The sequence below is a fragment of the Anomalospiza imberbis genome, chromosome 18 (genome assembly GCF_031753505.1).
Source record: "Anomalospiza imberbis isolate Cuckoo-Finch-1a 21T00152 chromosome 18, ASM3175350v1, whole genome shotgun sequence".
NCBI lineage: Eukaryota > Metazoa > Chordata > Aves > Passeriformes > Viduidae > Anomalospiza > Anomalospiza imberbis.
The window spans coordinates 10,121,773-10,131,474 of NC_089698.1; the positions used below are offsets into that span (position 1 = coordinate 10,121,773).

Consider the following 9,702-nt stretch of genomic DNA (forward strand, 5'->3'; position numbering starts at 1 on the left):
GACCAAACTCCCTGGATTATTATGCATTAAAGCACCACTGGACTGTGGCACAGCAGATGAGACCTGACTCTCAACAGAGCCTGTTTCCATCCCAGCTCACATTTAGGGCTCAATTATCTTATCTGCTCTGCCACTCGCATACTTTCCAGATAAGAAATGTTTTTCCCCTCTTTTCAAGAGCTAAAACTGACACCACTGCCAGTGTCGAGATTAGAAATGCCAGAAATTAAAATTCATTTGGGCTAATGCTTTTCAAAAAATATTTAATGTGCAGGCTAAGGCTGGGAATTAGAGTTAATTGAGGTGCTGTGTGTGAGTTTTAACAGCAGTAGGATGTTCCACAAGGGGAATGGAAGTGTGGTCCCCACTGCAGTTTCCTCACAGGGTTTAGGTCAACCACCAGTTCATCCCCAGTTGAGAAACTGCTCAAGAGTTGGGAGGGAGGGAGGGAAAAAAAGCCTGTTTTCCTCTTCCAATGTATGACTAAGGATGAGGCAAGCAAAGGGAGGATCTAAGATCCTGAAGGCGATGGTTAACAAGAGGTCATTAGTTAATTCCCTCAAGGGTAGATACAACTTCCTTTTATTAAATAACAGCAGTTTTTAATGATGTCAAATATCTGTTGCTATTGTAAAGGACACCGCATACCCAAACTTTACCTGAACCAAGCAGAATAAGCAGACACACACAAGAAACCCTGAACTGAGAGGCAGATTGTCACTGACCAAGTAAGGAGGAAAAAGGCTCATCTGACTTTTATCCCAAACATTTACAATATATATTCTTTCTTAATTACGTATTTTTGGCCTAACAAAAGTAAATTTAGCATAACGTCTGTTTTAATCAGTACTTTAAGATGTACAAATAAATCGAGTCATTAGGAAAAAAGAGAAGCACAAGCACCATTCTAAGGTTCAAATTAAGTCTCTTGCTTAAGTCATTACTGGAAAAGCTTAATCAATGAAGATTTGTGACCAGCCATTAATTACCTGTATGACCACAGCACCTGGGAGCTTCAGTTACCCTGCAGCAAGACCCTACAGAGCCAGAGCAGAAGCAATACCTGCTCTGGAGAGATTATAACCATCCAAAGATGAATAGTTAAGAAAAACAGGAGAGCACAAGGAAATAGGTGACTGGAATTTATGTTCTCTGTAGCTGCACTTTAGTCCACTTTCCCTTGTGCACTGCAAAGACCAAGGTGTGTGTTTGTTTCCTCTCCCTGCCTCAGTAAAAAAAACCCAATCCTCCAGAAGACACAAAGACAAAAAAAACCCAAACAAAACACAGAAAGGAGGCGTTTTGGATAGTAAGACTGGAAGAAAACTATTTACACATTTTAATACCTCTGCTTCCCATCTGAGAGAGAAAGGATTTTTTTTTCCTTCAGGTTTTTTAAGCTGTCATCCCACAGAGCAAGACTGTACCATAGTAAAAGGGCAGACACACAACTTTTGGAAGCATTCTGTTGCCTTTTAAAGGAATCCTTTGAAATTACCACACAACACAGTAGTGCACCCAACACAAACCAACAGCCAGAGCTGTTTACAAGCTTTCTGCTCAGTGTTAGACTGAAAACCCCAACCCTTTTTGCTGTGTAATAAATCAGTGCTCCACATTTAACAATTTTCAGTGGTACCATATGCTACGTAGTCCCATATGTTCCATTACAAGGGAGAAAAACATCATCTCAACATGAATCATCACTGACTGTGTTCCTGTAAATCTGGCTTAAACACTCACAGCGTTCAAGGGCAACACTAAATAAATCTGCTCAATATTATGCCAGATTCTGTTCAACAGAATCACAGCTCACATATAAAAATTAGGGGAAAATGAGGTTTAATGTAGGAAGTGAGCACAGTCTGCATCTCTGTAAAAACAGACTCACCACAACGTTTGACATTCAGCAGTTCCAATCTAATAATGACATCCTGCTCACAAAATGTTGATGGTATCTGGTAGTCCCAACATCCTGAACTGTTTGATATGTGTGGAAATACATACACTGCATACAAGACTCATTCCTCCCAGTGCCAGGTTCTGCACCACAGAGATCCTGGGGTACTCCCCAGGAAGTAATGCTCTGTAGAAAAGTAAGAAACTCAAACCAAACCCAGGTGTGTGTTTTAGACTCCAGGGGAATGCAGCTGGAAGTTTATCCAGGATTTTGGGTTAACATCTCCACTCTCACAGTGACAATTTCTTAGGGAAGTACAAACGGCTTTTTCTCTCTCTTCCTAAAGACAGCATCACCTGCAGCACAAAACCTGCTCATCCCAAACCAAACTCATGGAACACCAAGGTCATCATTTGCCCTTCTTTTGAGGAATTTCTTGGACTCTCAGGTAACCCAGCATCATAATTAACAGTGACAGCAGGAAGAGGTACAGATGGAGGCCAAACTGGGAGACTGTCCCTATTTGAAAGCCTTCAGCAGCCAAGGAGGGAGCACGAGTGACCACAGGCTCCCACGGAATGACTGGTGTCATTAAATTCTAAATCAACCAGAGTCCAGTTTGACCTAATATTCAGGGTGGGGGAAAAAAGTAATTACATCAACATCAAGCTATTACCTGTCCAAGGGCATAAGTGCCTAGTTCATTAGCAACTCAGACAAACTTGTTTTGTAAGCTCCCTATATTAAATTTGAAATTTCCCTGCCCTTACAAATTAAACTAACAATTTGTGACACAAACATGAGTATATGAACAAGAAATCTTCCAGCCTGCTCAAATCCAGTGTGTACTTTGCCATCCTGAATAAGAACAAACTTATTAGTCAACCTAATTTTAGTAATTTAAATAAATTTAAAATAATTTAAAAATTAATACTAGCAGTACTCCAGATCTCTTAAATCTTAGAGCACAACCTACTGATCTTTAAAAATATATATTTTTCGTATTTCCAACAGGATGTTAGAAGTGAATTCCCATGGTTTAGTTCTACAGAATAAGGGCAACATGTCATGTTAGGAACATTGCTCTTTAATGCTGGAAGTGGGGCTTTATAACAATTAAGAAGCTGCCCCAGTACCATTAATAACTCGGATATCAAACATCCTTCAGTAGCGTAAGAGATGGATGGCCACACCCAATTAATTTACTTTAATTTCTATTTCAACTTTCCTCCTCATTAATGAGGAGCCGAGGCTCTCACAGACGAGAGTTCCTGGCACACAATGCCAGTGATGACTTTTAAGTGATGCCCACTACACGATCACAATGAAAAGTCCCAACCTGTCCTGCCCATGTAAGAATCAGAGGGGAGATTGTCTTCTTTTTACCCAGAGGGTACCCTAAATTTACCAGATCAATACTTTCTAAAACACACTTCACTCAGAAAATTAGAACAAAGCTGCCAGAGTGATTTCAGGGAGTGATAAAAGGACTGTCAGGGAAACTCACTGAGCTGCCCCTGGAAGAACTGATGACCAAGCAGGCACCAGGCAATTGCATCATGTTTATTACACAGCCAAGGGCAAGCAGATCCTTCTGGTTTAATCAATGGCCTCCAAATGAGGAAGTAGTTTGAAAATAGTAAGCATAAAACAAAATACTCTTTTGGGTTCACTTTTTGAATTTTTGCCTGATGTGTGAAAGCATGTCCATTAATAAAGCTGAGCAGGTGCTGAAACAGAATTTTATAGAAATTTACTTCTTGAATTCCTTTGATGCCAAAACTGCATTTTTATTCAAACTCAGTTTGGTGTAAATGCTGTGACTGAACTGCAGAGGGGTCCTGTTAAAAGACTCTGAGCTCTGTCTTAAAACAAAATATGTATTTCCTATTTAAAAACATTAACCTTGGACAATTTTTTTTTTTGTGTCAAAGCAACAAATAAATAAAATGTAAAGTGTTCCACAAACACCTCCTTCCCTGGCATTTCTCATAACCTGGATGTTGCAGCATCCCACAAGGCTGCAGAACAACCTGGAACAAAAACCTGTAAGAGGAGAACACAACGAGTCTGTGTTCCTGGTCCAAACTCACTGACCACTGCCCTGTACCTGCTCCTCCTCTGCTCCCCAGCAGTCCAGCAAACTCCAGCCCTGCTCCATTCAAACAGGGCTTTTCCTTTAAAAGAAGACAGCAGGTTACTCAGAAGGAACAGAGCTCATGCCTGCTGAAAGTTTCCCCCATCCAGCAACACATTATTGAAAACAAATCTAACAGTAAAACCCTGCTGATGCAAGAGCCACATTTAGAGTGCACACAAGTAGAAATACCTCACCTTTAAAAGCTTTGACTTGCTAAGATCCTTTTTAACTGATAATGATGCAACAATGTAAAAGGGAAGTATTTAGAGAGAATCACTGTAAGCAATACACACACCCAAACAAGAATTAGTTTCCAATCTGAAAGCTCTCAGTACAGAGGAGGGTGGATAGAAACAACCCAGCTCAAGGTTTCCTCAAATCAGCTGCCAGAGGAAGTTATATGATGAGCTGGACAGCAAAAAAGAAATCTGGATTTGATAAATGAGACATTTATGTAGATAGGAACAGTTTGCAACCTCACTGTGGGTGCATGAAAGAATTGTCAGATATCTGTATGAAGCTCAGTGTTAAAAGAGAGATTGCAGACAGGTATTTACATTTAAAACACGCCCTATATTATTATATTAGCCCCTGAGAACACAAAAATAACTACCTACCAGAAATAGCCCAATTTTTAGCTCAGAGAGGACGAGCATGGTGTATTATCTCTCTCCACAAACAATCCATCAACACAGAAACACCAACACGTGTCCTCTCACAGATCTGGTATGGGATACATCAAAGTAATGACCACTGGCAAAACCAGCTGCCTGACTGCCAGCACTGCAGCGTTCTAAACATTAGCTAAAAGATGTCAGCAGACCTTGGGGAACAGACTGGAGCCCAGTTATTCTTAAACAACATAAGCACCACAAACCTCAGCCAGCACTGCTGTACCCAGCAACCTGAAATCACCCTGTGTTCTGTGGAACTGCATCCACGTGGACGAAGAGCCCTGACTGCTTCCACCTTCTTATGTGGATCACTGTCCACAAAGATGGGCAGGGAGATTCCAAATCCTCCTGGCACAACCAGGGCCGAATCAGCACCGGAATCAGCTGTTTTTAAACAAGCACGGAGCTGCTGCTGGACTGTGTGTGAGCCCAGCATTCCACAGAGCTTCCAGAGCAGTGTCCCACGGGCTTTCTCCCTCACCCTGGGGAGAACAGCCCAGCTGGGGACAGCAAACCCAGCACTGACCGAGCTGCTCAGTTCTGCCCAGGCTCAGGAAGTGACCAGGGAAAACCAGGAATCTACCAGGGCTACTCAGTGGCTACTGAAGTTTAGAACTGCCATAGTTGTAGGATTAGGGAATTCATTCCGCTCACGTTCCTGGGGAAGGGGGGTGAGGAGACACGAGGAGATGTAATTATAAAACAAAATTCTGAAGGCTTAGTACTTGCCTCGTGTCCTCCTTCCTTCTCCTTCCCACGCAAGTACGAGTGCTGCTCGATGGCATCCAGCACCTACAGCAAATCATTTCTCTGTGTCATTAAAAGGACAGAGACATCTGCTCGCACCAGACCTACGTCATTGCTTCCAACTCCGCTCAAAGCTGTCAGAAACGCAGCTCCCCCGTGCCCGGCATGCCCCGGGTCGCACTCCGGCTCAGGCGGATCCCGGGGATCCCCAGCGGAGCCGCGCCGGCTGCAGGTGAGGGCACCGGCCGCTCTCCCTCCCTCCGCTCCGCACGCTCCTGCCGGGGCGTTCCCGTCCGCTCGGGGCGGCTATGCCGGAGCTCCGACTTCAGAGAGCTCCCGGGGACAGCTCCCGGCACACCGGCGAGGCACGAGGGAGCGAAGGAAGCAGGGGAGGAAGGAGCGGCTGCTCCCGGTCCCCCGACACGAGGCGCGGGGCAGCTGCCCCGTCCTGCCCCGGCCGGGCTCTCTCGGACCCCCGCAGCCCGCACTCGCAGCCCCGCGGGAGCTGCCCCGGGCGGGCCCCGCCATGAGGCAGCCCGGGACAGCCGAGCGCCGCCGCAGCACCCGCAAAGTGCCTTCTTCAGCCCCAAACGCGCTGCCAGCCCCAGCGCTGCCCCTTGCCCTCCGCGCCCCGGCGGGACCCGCCTGTCAGCGGCGCCGCTCCCTCTGCCGGTGCCTCACCTGGTGCCGGCCGGCGGCAGCGGGCCACGTCCGCGGGGCCCGGGCGGGGAGGAACGAGGAGGAGGAGGAGGAGGAGGAGGAGGAGGAGGAGGAGGAGAGGGGGACGGAGCGTGTCCGCCGGGCCGTGCCCGTCACCGCCGCTTCCTGCCCGGCCCCGCTCGGCGCTCGGCTACGCCGCCTGGCAGCTCAGGCCGGGCCGCTGAGCGGCGCCGCCTCACCGAGCGCACCGCCCGCGCCATCGGCGCTCGACTGAGCGGCCTGCGCGGTGCCGCGGCGGGAGCGGGCTGCGAGGGAGGGGAATGGCGGGAGCGGGCTGCGAGGGAGGGGAATGGCGGGAGCGGGCTGCGAGGGAGGGGAGTGGCGGGAGCGGGCTGTGAGGGAGGGGAATGGCGGGAGCGGGCTGTGAGGGAGGGGAATGGCGGGAGCGCGGTGAGGGCACGGCCAGGGCGCGGTGGGAGCGTGTGTCTGCCTCGGCTGTGGCTGTTCGTGCCGGGGCTCATGTGTGCGTGAGGGGTGTTAGGGCCCATAGTGGTCTCAGGTGTGTGCGGGCGTGGTTGGCCCACAGCGGGTTCAGGTGTGTGTGTGGGGGGCTCATGGACCCATAGCGGTTTCGGGGCGGTGGGGCCGAGCGCTAAAGTTACCTCAGGTGTGTGCCGGGGAGGGCAGCCCGGCAGCGGGATGTTGCGGTCTGCAGTGGTCTCAAGCGTGGGGAACAGATGTTGGGGGTCATATCAGGCTCAGGTGTGAGCGTGGAGAGGTGTCAGGGCCCATAAATAATTCAGAGGTGTTTGTGTGCATTGTCAGAGTCTGTAGTGGTCTCAGGTGTTGGGGTCCACACCAGCTCCTGTGTGAGGGGACAGTGCTTGGGCCCAGTAAAAAGGCAGCTCTGAGTCTTCAAGCCCGTGCTGCAGGTTTGGGGGAGCCCTGACAGGGACTGTGTGTCCTGTGGCACATCCCAGCAAAAAGAGACCCCTGGTACCCCAAAGGAGCAGCTGTGATTTGGCAGCAAAGCCCCAAAGGAAAAGGAGCTGTAGCAGGGGTTGAGAGCTCTGGGTTAGGAATTGCTTACAGCAGAGGCAGGGTAAGGTGAGTTCATGCTGTTTCTGCCACACTTGGCAGCTCCCCACAGCCTCTGAACTTAAACACTTCTTAGAGACTAATTTGACGAGGGGGGGAGTTAATTACTTCATTTTTCTAAATAAAACTGAAGGAACAGAGCTTTATCTGCCAGTACCTCGTGCAGCCTCATTCTGCCAGCTTGCTCCTGACAGCTGTTCCCCTTCTTGGGCTTCTGGAACCATCCTCGGAGAGCTGTGTGAAACCACAGGTACAGAAACCTGAGAGCCCTGAGTCCCTGGTGAGGGGTGTTGGTGTGTCCTGTGCCTCAAAGGCCAAGGTACAACACAGCTCTTCTCAATGTAGTTGAGTAATTTCACACAACGAGTTTCCTGTTTATAAGCTGAACTCCATAACCCTTTTTTCCCCCTCTTTCTTACGAGTGGAAAGAAGAGCAGGGTGAGCACGGCTCATCTGTCAGCAGCTCTGTGAAAAGCTGATGCTGAGCAAGCAGGAGGCAGAGATCTCTCCCCAGAGTGAGCGTGTACAAAGCACTGAGTGAGTTGTGACCAGAACAGCTCCGATGGGAGCACGAGCCAAGAACAACAGGGAACTTTACACTTTCCCTGACAGCTCCTTGGGGCGGAGACAGTTAAGTTTCTGCATTTGTAAGGGAAACATGGCATTCCTTAAAGCTGAGCCTCCTCCCTCGGGTTCCCACTGAATGCCTGAGAGATGACAGCAGAGGGTGTCTCCAGCAGGCTCCTATTAAACAGGAGGAATTAGCACGGAGGGAGCAACAGCTTTGAGATCCCAGTTTTGACCACAGAATGAGCTAAAAAAGCTTTGCATCAGCAGCACTTTGCAGGATTTTTACCCAGTGGCTCCTGTTCAGGGGGTTCCTGTGCCCTCGTGTTGGTGCCTGCACCTGCCCGATGTGTGAAGGGCTGTGCTGGGAGGGCAGATCAGCTGCAAACGGAAAGTGCTGAGGCAGCAGTGAGGCAGGGCAGATGATCCTTGGGAGGGCAGCTGTGGTTCAGGCACACTTAGAACTGGTTTGGTATCCCCAGCAGCACAAACCCGGCTGGGCAGGGGAGCTGGTGAGCCGAGTATGTGGACAGATGGAACAGATACAGCCAGGAAACGGGGGGGAAAGGGGAAATACTAATGTTTGTCAAGCTCCGAGGGGGCTCTGGTTAGTTCTTGAGCCTGCGGTCCCGTTTCTATTTTTAGCTCGGTGACTGCATGGCTTTGGGGAGTGATTTGAAGGGCTCAAGCCCCTCACACCTTTGGGTGTGAGTGTGGGGAGAGGACAAACCCGCGGGCACCAGGCAGCTCATGCGATGTGGCAGCCGCCACCACGCCCTTTCCTGTTCACCCCGGGGCCGCGGGCAGCCGTGCCAGCCACGCTGCCTGAGTGGGGAGAAGGGAAAAGGAGGGGTTTCCACCGTGCTCATAACCCACAGCATTCCTTGGGAAAGGAGAGGTGGTGAGCAGCTCTGGGGTGTCTCTCCCCTCAGACAAAAACGCTCCCAGAAGTTTTGGGAGCTGCTCGGGGGGCGGTGCCGACTTACTGCCGTGCCTCAGCCTCGTCCCCTGTTAGAGGCAATATTGACTTAAGGAAAGAGGCATGGAGCATACTTGGCACGGGTGTTCCGAGTTAAAAATTGTCAGTCTGGGCCAACAGACCTTTGGGGCGATCGGCAGGAAAGCCGAGTGGCTGCGCTGCATTATTACTGCCCCTTTGAGAACGCGGTGTGACAGACCTGGTGCTGCTCTGGGCACCGAGCACCCGGCTCGGCGGGTTTGGAGGAGCGCTGCAGGTTTTGGAGCTCAGTGCTTCAGATCAAACCCATTTCCTTCCCCTCGGTGGGGTGTTTGTAGTGCCTCAGTGAGTCAATAAGCTGTGCATGTGAGGAATGCTCCTCCCAGCTGAAGGTGAGCGATTAGTGTGGCTGTGCTGGAGGTGATGAGATTAATTAATTAGTCGTTCCCAGGCGAATTAGAGCTGCAGAAATAAGATACATGAGATATTTAGTCTGAAATAGCACTGTGAGGCATTTTCAGATGGGAGTGGGATCCTGCATATGACTCTCACCACGGGATATGTGTCTTGATCCTTAATTTTGTAGCAGTGCCTAGTCAGGAGAATAGCCAGTACCTGGCACATGTAAGCATGTGTTCTACTAAAGCTGCTGTTCACTGGCAGGAGGCACCTGATTCACCTGGGCGAGAGCACTGTGCTCTCTGTGGTGGAGCGCTGCCGGGAGGAACAGGGAAGTAATTTCTCTATTAAAATATAATAAAATTTGAAAGAGTACAAGTGTCCTAATGAGTCCGTCCCCACTGGGGCAAGGTCCTGCTCTGTGTCTGGGGAGCAGCTCTGCTGTGTGTCTGTATCACAGAATGGGTCAGGTTGGAAGGGATCACAGTGGGATCATCTGCTCCAGTAGGGTCATCCCAGAGCACGAGGCACACGGCGCTGGAATATGCCCAGGGAGGGA

The 9,702-nt window shown here is 49.6% G+C and overlaps 1 protein-coding gene and 2 long non-coding RNA genes across 5 annotated transcripts in view; 1 reads left to right on the top strand and 2 right to left on the bottom strand.

The window, feature by feature from the left end:
* TAOK3 (TAO kinase 3) overlaps positions 1-6,309 on the bottom strand; it is a 74,665-nt gene extending 68,356 nt beyond the window's left edge. For 2 of the 3 annotated variants that reach the window (XM_068208916.1, XM_068208913.1), the window contains exons 1-2: positions 6,143-6,309; positions 5,444-5,506 (exon numbers count right to left, since the gene is read on the bottom strand). The gene's annotated coding sequence lies outside the window, so the exon portion shown is untranslated. The remainder of the gene's footprint in view (positions 1-5,443; positions 5,507-6,142) is intronic. The other variant, XM_068208914.1, reaches the window with a different exon arrangement.
* Positions 6,310-6,942: 633 nt separating this feature from the next.
* LOC137484824 (uncharacterized) lies at positions 6,943-9,526 on the top strand. The gene is made up of 2 exons (XR_011005058.1): positions 6,943-7,228; positions 7,353-9,526. It is a non-coding gene; the product is annotated as an uncharacterized lncRNA (long non-coding RNA).
* On the bottom strand, positions 7,587-9,597 carry LOC137484821 (uncharacterized). Its single transcript, XR_011005055.1, has 2 exons — positions 9,297-9,597; positions 7,587-9,206 (listed from the first exon to the last, which is right to left on the bottom strand). It is a non-coding gene; the product is annotated as an uncharacterized lncRNA (long non-coding RNA).
* Between the last annotated feature and the right edge of the window lie 105 nt (positions 9,598-9,702).